Raw genomic sequence first — 13780 nt, forward strand, 5'->3', positions numbered from 1 at the left:
GAAAGTAGAGTCAGAAAATCAACTAGGGAAGCGGACTTGGCCCAGTGGTTAGGGCATCCGTCTACCATATGGGAGGTCCACGGTTCAAATCCTGGGTCTCCTTGACCCATGTGGAGCTGGCCCATGTGCAGTGCTGATGTATGCAAGGAGTGCCAAGCCACGCAGGGGTGTCCCCCACATAGGGGAGCCCCATGAGCAAGGAGTGCACCCCGTAAGGAGAGGCATCCAGTGCAAAAGAAAGTGCAGCCTGCCCAGGAATGGTGCTGTACACATGGAGAGCTGACACAACAAGAAGATGCAACAAAAAGAAACACAGATCCCCATGCTGCTGACAACAAGAGAAGTGGACAAAAAGAACACCAAGCAAATGAACATAGAGAACAGACAACCGGGGTGAGGGGAAGGGGAGAGAAATAAATTTTAAAAATAAAATAAAATAAATCTTTAAAAAACTGAATAAGAAAACATATCCTTTAAAAAAAAAAAAAGAAAATCAATTACACCTCACCTAGCACACCTAAGGGGAAGGGACTGTAGGACATGCTTTTCAAGCTTCCAATAGCATATTTGGGGTTTCTGGTGAGGTGTAGGTGCTCTCTCACTGGAAATAAAGAATCATTGTATTCTGTGTTGAGTTGGTTCACCAAGGACCCACTTGAATCTCCTACTGGACTCCTTATGCAGCTTTCCTGCTGCCCTGGGAGAGAGGGAAGTGAGGAAAGGAGAAAGAGAAAATGCCAGATCCCTAAGCATTTTATTTAACTTCAAAGAGTATTCCTAGCTTGAAATTTTGTTTTTGTTTTTTTTGTTGTCATTGTAGGCATTGCTGCATGTCTCCTGGGTTTTTCTTCCTCTTTATCCCCCCAAGACACTTTTTCTTTTCTTTAGTTTTTTTTCTCCCTTTCTTTTTCTTGCTTGCTTCCCCCTCCTTTTTTATCCCCCACCCATTTTTTATCTTTTTCTTCCTTTCTCTTCTTTTTATTTTATTTTTATTTTTTATAATAGGTGCTGCAGGGAATGATTCACAATTGCTGTGTTTTCACATCCTCCATTTCCTCTTTTCTGTGTGTATTGATTTTGGCCACCAACATTAACCCCTTTTCTCTACATCTTTCTATCATCCATCATCTATTGTTTCTATTACATTCCATCTCCCTTTCTTTGGCCCCCAAATTATCTGACTTTTTATTTCTAATATCTTTGCTCTGTTGTCTGTCTTTTATTCACTCTTCATATTATTGTCTTTTTTTTTCTGTTTCCCTCTCTCATGAAAACACTGGCCTTTTAATTCATACTATATTCCTCCCCATATTCATTTGACTGTCTCATTATACCTACTCTACTTAATGTTATAACTCTATACAGCTTACATGAGTCTAATATCCATTCTCCTAGATCTCACATGGTTCCTCTGTTAACATTTATTATCAATGCTACTTTATACAATCTCTTTTCTTACTCATTTTGCTTTCCCTGACCCTAATATTTTCCTTCAAAGTGAACTTAGCAACAAGGATATAGAATAAGGCAAAGAAGTGGCTGGGCAGCATTGGAAATTCTTTGGGACCAGGCTGTTTCGGGATTTTGCAGGGCAGGAGGTGTCTGGACATCAATTTGGTGGGAAGGTAACAGAGAAAATTCGTGTATAAGATAAAATTGAGGCTCTATTACACGGAGGTGGGAGCTGCGGGCCAGATGCTCCCTCCTGGGGTGGGCGGAGCCGCGGCATTGGTGCGGCTGTGGTGATTCCTGGAGGCTCTGTAGTACTGTGGAATTCATAAGCTCTGAGTGGGCTATTGGGGGGCTAACAGGGCAGGAGGCCTTCACAGACCAATTTGGGGAGACAAATGGGAGTTTTTTTGCGAGGCGGGGAATTTTTGATTGCGTACACAAATAAAAGTGCTTCCGGTGACAGCCCTGCCCCCCAAGGCCGGCTGCCGATCTGCAGCGGACTTAAATTGCTAGCAATAAAGATATGTCACCAGGAGACTGTTTCAGGGACTGGCAGGGTGGGAGACATCTGGAAGCCGATTAGGGGAATATTTTGCGAAGCATGGGAATTTCATGTTTGGACTCTGTTATTGGCATTTCTGGCTGGAACCCCACACCCAAGCCTGGCTACTGATCTGCATCATTAAATTGGCTGCAGGGTAGAGGCACCCCCAGGTGGCCGTTCCGGGGGCTTACAGGGTGGGAGCTGTCCTGACGTCGAATTGGTGATACAGCCACAGAAGAGACCAGAGTGAGTGAGTGAATGGCGGGGTTCAGACACATAGGTCAGAGTTTGCGGATGTGACCTCTCCCATAGGCCTGGCACCCAGCTGCGGGGATCCCTGAAGGCTGTGGTGCACTGCAGTGATCCCAGACTCCCTGTTAACCAGAATTGAGGTTGTCAGGTCTGAGTCCCCTAAACCCTGGTGGCCCACACCCCAGAGACTCACACCTCTTGAGTCTTCAATATCTCAGACTTTCCATCCCTGAATCCATTATGCCGTGAGGTCCATCTGAGGTCCTTGAATGTCCTAGCCCTGAAATTTGCGTTTTCTCTTTTTTGAATTGTTTTGTTTTCTTTTCTTTTTCTTTTACTTTTTTTACTTTTTATTGTCCTGATTGTTAAAAGGGCATTATCTCCTAGTCTTTTCTCCCAGCATATCCCCCAAAGTCTTTTTTTTTTCAGTTATTTAGGGGTTTATTTTGTCGTTGCTGTTGAGGTTGTTTTATATCTTTTTTCCTTTTCCTTACTTGTTCCCCTCCCTTTACCCACCCCCTTTTTCTTTCTTTCTTCTCTTTTTTATTTCTCTCTTGTCCCTCATTTTCTTGTTATTTTATTTTATCTTAATTATACAATAGGTGCTGCAGGGAACACCTCATATTTGCTGGGTTTCCTCATCCTCTGTTGCTTCATTTCCATGTGAATTGATTTTGGCTACCTACACTATCCCTTTTCCCCTACATCTTGATATCCGCCACCATCTACTGTGTCTCCTATATTCCACCTCCCTTTCTTTGATCCCCAAAGTGTCTAACTCTTAATTTCTAATACCTTTGTTTTGTTTTCTGTCTTTTATCCACTCTTGAAACTATTGTCTTTCTTTTCTCTTTCCCTCTCTCATGAAAACACTAGCTTTTTAATTTATATTGTATTCCTCCCACATTCAGTCGACTACTTCATGATAGGAACTCTACCTACTGCTATAACTCTACACAATTTACATGAATCTAATATCCATCCTCCCAGACCTCATATTGTTGCTCTATTAACATTTATCACCAATACTACTTTACACTTTTTCCTTGCTTACACAATTGCCTTTCCCTGGCCATAATACTTTCCTTCAGAGTGAACTCAGCCAGCAATAAGAAATTAGAATAAGAAGAACAAAGTGACAAAGAGAAGATATAACACTTATGCAAAAACAAGAGCTAATTAATCCCCAAGACTAGACAAAGAAGCTAAGGAACTGATTAAACCCATCAAGATAAAATGATGGCCAGACAGCAACAAAAATCTACAAACCAAATCAGTACTCAGGAAAACATGGCTGAATCCAATGAACAAACTAAAAATGAGGAAGTGGAGCAGAACTTCACACAAGTAATTAAAGCTCTCAGAACATATATCACCGACAAATTTAATGAAGTAAAGAAAGAGGTTAACAACATGAAGACAACACTTGGAGGGGAAATTGCAGACATACGCAAAAAGATAACAGATATGATGGGAATGAACACCACAGTTCAAGAAATCAAAAATACACTTGCAGCAAATATCAGCAGATTAGAAGAAGCAGAGCAGAGAATTAGTGATGTGGAAGACAGTAAATCAGAAATCAAACAAATAGTAGAATTGATCGATAAAAAGATAGAAAAAATCCAGCTAGAACTTAGGGATCTGAATGACAATGAAAAATGCTCAAACATATGTATTAAAGGCATCGCAAAAGGAGAAGACAAGGGAAAGGGATGAGAAGGAGTGTTGCAGGAAATAATGGCTGAAAACTTCCCAAATCTACTGAAAGAGCCAGATGTACATATCCAAGAAGCACAGCGCACTCCAATCGTCATAAACCCCAACAGGCCCACCCCAAGACATATACTTGTCAAATTATCCAACGCTCAAGACAAAGAGAAAATTCTAAAAGCAGCAAGAGAAAAGAAAACCATCACATACAAGAGAAGCTCCATAAGATTAAGTGCTGATTTCTCATCTGAAACCATGGAGGCAAGAAGGCAGTGGTATGATATAGTCAAGGTACTAAAAGAACAAAATTTCCAACCAAGAATACTCTATTCAGCTAACCTAGCATTCAGAAATAATGGAGAGTTCAAAATATTCACAGATAAACAGAAACTGAAAGAGTATGCCATCAAGAAAACTCCTCTTCAAGAAATTCTAAAGAGAGTTCTGCAGGAAGAAAGGAACAAACAGGACAGGCAGAGTTGGAGGAGAGTGTAAGAGCAACAAAAAAGACAAAAAGAGAAGAAAAAAAACAAACAAACAAAATATGACAAACACAAGTCCAGTCAAAATATGGCTAACATAAATAATTCCTTGAAAGTAATAACACTGAATGTCAATGGATTGAACTCACCTATCAAAAATTCAGACTGGGACATTGGATAAGGAAATATGACCCATCTATATGCTGTCTACAAGAGACACATCTTAGACCCAGAGACTCATGGAGGCTGAAAGTGAATGGTTGGAAAACAGTCATACAAGCAAACAATAACCAAAAAAAGGCAGGAGTAGCTATATTAATATCAGACAAAATAGACTTTAAATGGGAAACAATTGTGAGAGACAAAGAAGGATACTACATTTTAGTGAAAGGAACAATCTGTCAAGAAGAACGAACAATCAAAAATATTTATGCTCCTAACAAGGGCGCCTCTAAATATGTGAGGCAAATGCTGGAAAAACTAATTGAAAGAATAAGTGCATCTACAATTATACTGGGGGATTTTAATACACCAATATCAACTCTGGACAGAACATCTCAAGAGAGAATCACTAAAGAAACAAAATATTTGAACAGTATATTAGAGGAGCTGGATCTAATAGACATGTACAGATGATTACACCCAAACACAGCAGGATATACATTTTTCTCAAGTGCACATTGATCATTCTGCAAGATAGACCATATGCTAGGCCACAAAGAAAGGCTTAATGAATTCAGAAAGATCGATGTCATACAAAATAATATCTCTGACTTCAGTGGAGTGAAGCTGGAAATCTGCAAGGGCCAGGGGGCCAGATTTCACACCAAGATATGGAAATCAAACAGCACACTCTTAGAAAAACAGTGGGTCAAAGAGGAAATCTCAAAAGAAATCAATGACTACCTTGAAACCAATGATAATGGTAACACAACATACCAAAATTTATGGGATGCAGCAAAAGCAGTACTGAGAGGGAAATTTATAGCCATAAATTCAATATCAAAAAAAGAAGAAAGAGTAAAAATTGAAGAACTAATTGCACATTTGGAGGAATTAGAAAAAAAAAGAAAACAAAGTAATCCAACAGGAAGAAGAAGGAAGGAAATAACAAAGATAAGACCAGAACTAAATGAAATAGAAAATAAGAAAGCACTTGAAAAGATAAACTAGACCAAGAGCTGGATTTTTGAGAAGATCAATAAAATTGACAAACCTTTAGCGAGACTAACAAAGAAAAAAAGAGAGAAAATGCAAATACACAAAATAAGAAATGAGAAAAGAGATATCACCAATGACCCCACAGAAATAAAGACTATATAAGAGGATACTTTGAAAAACTATATTCCAACAAAAATGACAATTCAGAGGAAATGGACAAATTCCTAGAAACACATAAGCAGCCTATATTGATGAAAGAAGAAATTGATGATCTCAACAAAACAATCACAAGTAAAGAGATAGAATCAGTCATGAATAACCTCCCAACTAAGAAGAGCCCAGGGCCTGATGGCTTCAAAGGTGAATTCTACAAAACATTCCAGAAAGAACTAACACCAATCCTGCTGAAACTCTTCCAAAAATTTGAAACAGAAGGAACATTGCCTAATTCCTTCTATGATGCCAACATTACCCTAGTACCAAAGCCAAAGACATCACAAGAAAGGAAAATTACAGACCAATTTCTCTAAACCTAGACACAAAAATACTTAACAAAATACTTGCTAATCGTATTCAACAGCACATTAAAGGAATTATACATCACGACCAAGTTGGACTCATTCCAGGTATGCAAGGATGGTTCAACATAAGAAAATCAATCAATGTAATACACTATCTAAACAGATGGAAGGAAAAAAGTCACATGATTATATCTATAGATGCAGAAAAAGCATTTGACAAAATACAGCACCCTTTCTTGACAAAAACACTCCAAAAGATCGGAATACAAGGAAATTTTTTGAACATGATAAAGAGTATATATGAAAAACCTACAGCCAACATTGTTTACAATGGAGAATGCCTAAAATCCTTCCCTCTAAAGTCAGGAACAAGACAATGATGCCCACTCACTCCCCTTCTATTTAACATTGTCTTAAAAGTAGTTGCTGGAGCACTGAGGCAAGAACCAGATATAAAAGGCATTCAAATTGGAAAGGAAGAAGTTAAAATTTCATTATTTGCAGATGACATGATCCTATACTTAGAAAACCCTGAGAGATCTACAACAAAGCTTCTAGAACTCATAAATGAGTTTAGTAAAGTCACAGGTTATAAGATCAATGCACAAAACTCAGTAGCATTTCTGTACACCAATAATGAGGAAGATCAGGAGGAAATCAAGAAACAAATACCATTTACAATATTAAATTAAAAAATCAAATATTTAGGAATAAATTTAACTAAAGATGTAAAAAACTTATATACTGAGAACTATACAAGAATGTTCAAGGAAATCAAAGAAGACCTAAATAAATGGAAGGATATTCCCTGTTCATGAATAGGAAGACTAAATATTATTAAGATGTCTATCCTACCAAAACTGATCTACACATTCAATGCAATCCCAATAAAAATCAACGCAGTCTTCTTTAAGGAACTAGAAAAACTAGCTATGAAATTTATTTGGAAAGGAAAGAGGCCCCGAATAGCCAAAGACATATTGGAAAAGAAAAACGAAATTGGAGGAATCACACTACCTGACTTCAAAACATACTACAAATCCACAGTAGTGAAAACAGCATGGTATTGGCATAAGGAGAGACACACAGACCAATGGAATCAAATTGAAAGTTCTGATATAGAACCTCATATATATAGCCATATAATATTCAATAAAGCCACCAAACCCTCTCAACTAGGAGAGAATGGCCTATTCAACAAATAGTGCCTGGAGAACTGGATATCCATATGTAGAAGATTGAAAGAGGATTACCATCTCACACCTCATACAAAGATCAACTCAAGATGGATCAAAGAACTAAATATAAGAGCCAAGACCATAAAGACCTTGTAAAGCAGTGTAGGGAAATATCTACAGGACCTTGTAATAGAAAATGGCTTCATGAATATTGCACCAAAAGCACGAGCAGCAAAAGAATTAATAGATAAATGGGACTTCCTCAAAATTAAAGCCTTCTTTACCTCAAAGGAGATTGTCAAGAAAGTAAAAAGGGAACCCACACAATGGGAGAAAATATTTGGCAACCATATATCTGATAAGAGACTTATAACTTGCGTATATAAAGAACACCTATATCTTGAAAATAAAAAGATAAAGAACCCATTTAAAAAATAGGAAAAAGATTTAAACAGACACTTCCTCAAAGAAGAAATACAAGTGGCTAAAAAGCACATGAAAAAAATGCTCCAAATCTCTAGCTATCAGGGAAATACAAATCAAAACTTCAATGAGATACCATCTTACTCCCATAAGATTCGCAGCTATGAAAAAAAAACAGAAGAATACAAATGCTGGAGAGGATGTGAAGAAATGGGAACACTCATCCACTGCTGGTGGGAATGCAGAAGGATCCGACCATTCTGGAGGACAGTTTCATGGTTTCTCAAAAAATTAACCATAGATTTGCCATATGACCCAGCAATACCACTGCTGGGTATATACCCAGGAGAAATGAAAACAAGGACACAAACCGATATATGCACACCAATGTTCATAGTAGTATTGTTCACTAATGCCAAAAGTTGGAATCAACCCAAATGCCCATCAACAGATGAGTGGATCAATAAAATGTGGTATATACATACAATGGAATACTACTCGGCTTTCAGAACAAATACACTACAACCACACGTGATAACATGGATGAATCTTGAGAACCTTATGTTGAGCGAAGCAACCCAGGCATTGAAGGACAAATACTACATGACCTCAATGATATGAAATAAGCAAGCTGCCTCAGAGAGCTAGAGACTGGAAAATAGGCTTACAGGAAATTGGGGAGTGGAGGAAGGATGTGAGCTGACGTCTGCAGGGGTGGAATCTATGATGAGCTGGTGGTAAGTATGAACATAAAGAAGAGATAAAATGGGGGCAAAGGGTTGCCTTTGGGTGGGGCATTGTGGGTTTGAGGGGGGCTGTGGATGGGTGGATGGGTAACATTGCCCAAAAAATTGGGGGGTGGGAGGGGCAACATACAAACATAGGAGAGTGTCAGGTGTTGGTTGAGAGTAAAATGCTGAGAAAACCATATCAAAATATAATTAGGAGCGTTACCTGTTCAGGATGCTCGGAGGGGATGGACTGACACGGGACGGACTCCTGGAGAATGTCTGAATGCTCATTTGCCAGGGTGGGTTGTACCATTGGGTAGAGACCCAAGTAGTGAGAGTGGGGGTGGACCCACATCCTGGGGAGGACTAAAGCCATCAAATAGAGAGAACTGTATCTCTCGACAGAAAGGGTGGCTCCAAGGGCATTAGGGCAGTTGAGCAAGTCAGGCCCTGAACACTGTTGCAAGTATCTCTGGATGTGGCCCCTTGGGAAATGGAGATTGGCTGTCACTGTGGGCCCCAAGGGGAGGGGAAAATGGATGTTGAATGGATGGAACCAAGGTAAATGTGGGGACAAGAGAGGAGTTTCACGAGAGTACACAAGGATGAATATAAAACATGTAATATTACACCAAAAACATATAGGGGATGACAGACTAAAAATGTAAACCATAATGTAAAACATAGGATAACTAAAATATTTAGAAAACTGTATATCCTAAAGTATGGACCACAATGTAAGCACAGATGTCACCTTGTTTGAAAGCTATTGTCTCGGAGTCTGTACACAGTTTCAGCAACTATGATATGAATAAGTTAAAAGATTATCACTGTGGATGGGAAAAGGTTTTATGGTGGATGTGTGGGGGAGTACTGTGTATTGTATATATGAATTACTCTGATCTAGGGCTCTTGTGAAGAGAAGCTCAATAATTAGGAAAAAAAAGAAAAAGATAGGATGTAGAATTTTTCCAAATCAATATGTATTCTATATCTAACCTTTAAACTCATCGCTATATTCCTTTTTACTAGTAATGGAACCTGACATTATATTGGGCTTCACTTTTCAGGAAGTTTTGGATCACAGAGTGGTTCAACAATGGCAGTGGAGGAATACTGGTATGGGATGTTATTGACAGGCGATATATGGTTGACAGGGAGTTATACAGGGCATGTGTCCAGGGTGCATGGAAATGTTTGGATATACTAATAGTGGAAACAATTAAAAACAACAGCTGGGGGGGTACTGGGTTCCTGGCTGGGGGGGAGGGGCTCTGTCATGGCCCCTAGGGGAGCAGCGGCAGTCCCCCAGGTACAACGGTAAGGACCAGGAAGGAATGAGTGTCCAACAGTGAGCCCCTGATACTAGTGACTATGCTTGTGAGCCTATACACCTGAAATAAGAACAAGGCCTAGAGCAGCACTGTGCCTAGGAGTTCACTCCTGACAGCCTCCGTGTTACTCAAATGTGGCCAGTCTTGAAGCCAAACTCAGCATGTAAATGCAATGCCTTCCCCCCAGCATGGGACATGACACCCAGTGTTGAGCCTCCTTGGCACTGAGGGATCACTACCAAGTACCAGCTGATGATGCAACTAGAAAATGACTTTGAATTAAAGGTTCAACACGGAGCAGCAGAATGTCCCTGTCTTCATATAATAACAGGGGTTAAAAATGCTGTTTGACCTAAATGAAGGGGGAAATGGAAAGGACAAATGAGTTTATATGGCTATGAGTCTCTAAAAAAGAGTCTGGAGGTTGTCAGAAGGATTGCCCTTATGCACACCTGAGCATATTCTCAGAGACAGATAAAGTAGATACAACCCCAGATATTGGTCCTTTTGAGGGCTAAAGAGACCCACAGGTTCTATTGTCATGGCAGATGGAGTTCACTGCCATGTCAGTTGGCCCTTCTTTGGAGCTGATGTTTCTGCGTGATGGAGCTGGACTCAGATGGGATCTCTTTTCACAAGCCTTTCATGCTACTTTACTGGAATTGTAGTTGGTGCTGGGGCTTAAGATATATCTAGGGGATTTGAATCTCTGGACTGACAATATGATAGCCAGGCCCTGACCTCAACAGACTACAGCTTCTACACTCTGATTTATTGGACTTACTCCACTCAGCTAACATGGAGTTGAGGAATGTCAACCACCACACCATGGAGCCTAGAGTGCCTACAACTAAAAGCAGGAGGATTGCATCCAATATCCATGTGGAATCTAAACCCCCTCTTGACATAGATGTGGAATGGACACAACCAAGCCAAGGTCCACACGAAGGAGGAATACAGTAAGGATCAGAGTGGACTTAATGATATTCCATTCATGAACTATTGTGGTTAATAATCAAGAAATTGTGGCATTGATGTGGAAAAAATGGCCATGGTGGCTGCTGGGTGTGAGGAAGGGGAGGAAGAGAAGAGATGTGGAGGCATTCTCGGGACTTGGAGTTGTCCTGGGTGGTGCCCCAGGGGCAATTGCCAGATGTTGTATGTCCTCCCATGGCCCACTGGATGGAACGTGGGAAAGTGTGGGCTATGGTGTGGAACACGGGACATGGTGTGCAGCGATGCCCGGGGATGTACTCACCAGACACAATGGATGTGACATGATAATGGGGGAGAGTGTTATTGTGGGGGGAGTGGGGGCGGTGGGGGCGGTGGGGAAGAATGGGGACCTCATATTTTTTTAATGTAGTATCTTTTTTAAAAAATGAATAAATTGAGTAGAATTTGGGGAAAAATATTACTACTAGCCACAGTATCTTACATTTGGTGTATTTTCTCCCTAACAAACCCTATTGTTTTTATTATTATTATTATTATATCATTTATACATGAACATACATAACCAATAAGTGTATAGTAAAAGCTGTGAACTTACAAAACAAACAAGCGTAACTTCATACAGGGGTCCCATACATCAATCCACCACCAAAACCTTGTATTGTTGTGAGATTTTATTAAAGAATATCATCAAATCTTAAAAAAAACAAACAATTAAGTGTATAGTAAAAGTTGTGGACTTAACAAACATGCATAACATTATACAGAGGCCCATACATCAACCCTCCACCAACACCTTACATTGTCGTGAAACATTTGTTACAAATTATGAAAGAACATTGCCAAAATCTTACTACTAATTATAGCCCTTATCTTACATTTGGTGTGTTTTCCCCCAAACCCACCCTATTATTATTTTTAAATACATATTTTATGACAGAATTTGTAACTTACAAAACAATCATGCACATGTGTAGAATTCCCAAACAACATCCATCAAAGAACACACTGTGGAACATTCGTACAGATAAAATAATATCATCTCGTTACCATGTCCATAGTGTACATTTGGCACACATTCTCCATACTGCCCCATTATGAACACAGTCCATCTTTGGCATAGATGCAAGCATATTGCATTATTACTGTGAACCACAGTCCATAGGTCACACCAGTTATATTTTTCCAATGCTTCTCCACATTCTTACCACCCTGCAATAGTGATGAACGTCTGTTCTAGCTCACAAAGTACACTCTTGCATCTGAACGCTCAACTACAATCCTCATCCACCTCTTGGTTTATTGCGATATTCAATTCCTGGATTATTCTCTAGCATTTTGTTAATTGGCATTTACATCCCTAGACTACCATTTTTAGTAACATCCCCATTTATAAACTAGCTGTTACTTACTATGTGTTACCATCCACTCTATACATTTCCACACTTATGCATTAAAGCTAATTAAAACTTCTACATACATTAAACATAAGTATTACACCTCAGTCCTCTTCTTATCTCTTTTAAGAAACCGCCACCTACCACCAGAGCATGAAGATATTTTTCCACAATTTCTTCTAGAAGCTTTATGGTTCTTGCTTTTGTATTTAGGTTTTTTATCCATTTTGAGTTAATTTTTGGATAAGGTATGAGATAGGAGTCCTCTTTCTTTCTTTTGGCTATGGGTATCCAGTTCTTTCAGCATCATTTGTTGAATGGACTGTTCTGCCCGAGCTGTCTGGGTTTGACAGCTAGTCAAAAATCACTTGACCATACATGTCAGGGTCTGTTTCTGAACCATTAGTTTGATTGCATTATTTTATGTGTCTGTCTTTATGCCAGTGCCATGCTGTTTTTTACTACTATAGCTTGGTAATAGAATTTTAAGTCTGGAGATGAGAGTTCACTTTTCCTTTTTAAGATGTTTCTAGCTATTCAGGGCCCCTTACAACTTCAAATAAATTAGAAAATTGTGCTTTAAATTTTTTGTTAAAAAAACGCTGCTGGAATTTTTATAGGGGTTTCATTAAATCTGTATATCAATTTGAGGAGAATTGACATGTTTACGATATTTAGTCTTCCAATACATGAGCATGGAATGTTCTTCCAGTCATTGAGGCCTTTTAAAAATTTCTTTTAACATTGACTTACAGTTTTCTGAATACAAGTGCTTTTCAATCTTTCATTGAGTTTATCCCTACTTGAGTTTTATCTGTCATCTTCTATTTTCCCCATGCTTTTAAAACTTTTGGTTACTTTTATTGATATAATCTTCATTTATAGACACTCTTCCAGGCTTTTCTCTCCTGAGTTTTTCTTCTCAGGCTCTAGCATGCTCTTTACCATTTTCTGAAAATCGGTTCTCTTGCTTAGAAATTCTCTCCGTATCTGTTTATCTGTGAATATTCTAATTTCACCCGCATTTTTTCCTTGTTTCTTTTTAAAAAAATATTACATAAAAAAATATGAGGTCCCCATATAACCTCTACCCCTCTAACCCACTCCTCCCACACCAACAACCTCTTCCATCATCATGGCACATTCATTGCATTTGGTTAATACATTTTGGAGGACTGCTGCACCACATGGACAGTGGTTTACATTGTAGTTTACACTCTACCCCAGTGCAACTGGTGGACCATGGCAGGACATACAATGTCCATCATCTGTCCCTGCAGTACCACCCAGGACAACTCCAAGTCCTGAAAATGCCCCCACATCATATTTCTTCTTCCCTCTCACTGCCCTCAGCAGCTACCATGGCCACTTTCTTCACATCAATGCTAGAATTTCTTCCATTACTAATCAAAATAGTTCCATAGTAGAATATCAGTAAGTCCACTCTAATCGATACTCTATTCCTCCATCCTATGGACCCTGGGATGGTTATGTCCCTCCTCCTCTATATCAAAAGGGGGCTTAGATTCCACATGAATGATGAATGCAATTCTCCTGCTTGCATTTGTAAGCACTCTTGGCTCCCTGGTGTGTGTTTGACTATCACCTCCCTGATAACTGGCCAGGATAAGTCCAATA

Source organism: Dasypus novemcinctus, chromosome X (assembly GCF_030445035.2).
Source record: "Dasypus novemcinctus isolate mDasNov1 chromosome X, mDasNov1.1.hap2, whole genome shotgun sequence".
NCBI lineage: Eukaryota > Metazoa > Chordata > Mammalia > Cingulata > Dasypodidae > Dasypus > Dasypus novemcinctus.